Raw genomic sequence first — 1,094 nt, 5'->3', positions numbered from 1 at the left:
ACTAGTGTTTAGCTTGGGTGTATTTTCTGTGATGATTTACCATTAGCTTACATTTAACACAGCTGACACGGAGCCACTGACCGTAACTACTTAAAAAATATTAATTAGTTTTCATGGGAAAGCTGTTTTTAAAAATCCTACTTATAGATTTTTTTTGGGGGGGAAACTGAGACTCAAACCCAACTTTTACAGATCTTTTAATTTTTTTTAAAGAAAAGCCCAAAACCTTGATCCAGAGGGTGGTGTTTTCTTTTAGTGAAAGTCATTTTTTTCCCTAAAAAAGATTAATTTTTCTTTCTTGAAAACCTGGGGGGTTTTCAATTGAAAAAAACAGTTCTGCAAAGAGAAGAATCACATTGGTCAACATTTTTTCATCATGCATTTTGGAAAAACATGTCAGTCAGCTCCAGCGCTAAGCTCCTTGTCATTATAGATAGACACAGACCCCGTGTCTGGGTCATTCATGGCCTTAAGTCAAAGATCATCTTCAACTCTTCCCACCCCTCCATGTCTAACATCTAAAGCCATCCCGAAGTCTGCCTCTTCTCCTTCAGCGTCTTCAAGGTTGGCCTCTCCTCATGCACAGACAGCTAAATCTCTCCTCCAGGCCCTCATCATCTCTTGTAAGTCCCCTCTGGGCTCTCTGATGCCCCATTAGCCCAGTCCAAATGCTGCTAGTGAGGTTAATGCCTTTGCCCATCTGACCATATCACCCTATGGTTTGAATCACCCCATTGCCTTCTCTTCCTCCACCCAGTCTTATCCTCATACTTGAAGTCCTCCACAGCTCATTTCTCCCTTATTTAATCAACGGTATCTTTTCATCTTTAGCTTCGCAACACCTGCTTGGGGTAGGGAAGTGCTATCATCACTCCTGTTTTCCACATGGGGAACTGAGGCATCAAGCCAGGATTGTCTATGGTATACTTATTTTTCAAGGCTGCCTTTAGGAGCGGTGTGAGAAGCAGACCCCCTGCAAAAATAGCAGCCTAACATATACGTGCACTTGCCCCCAAATCAGAAAAGGATGCTACACACAGCAGTGCCAGACCAAATTCATTTTGGAGGGCATCTTATTTAAGGGTAAAGTCTTT

This window comes from Alligator sinensis, unplaced genomic scaffold, assembly GCF_000455745.1.
Source record: "Alligator sinensis unplaced genomic scaffold, ASM45574v1 scaffold1719_1, whole genome shotgun sequence".
NCBI lineage: Eukaryota > Metazoa > Chordata > Crocodylia > Alligatoridae > Alligator > Alligator sinensis.
This window is presented reverse-complemented; position numbering follows the sequence as displayed.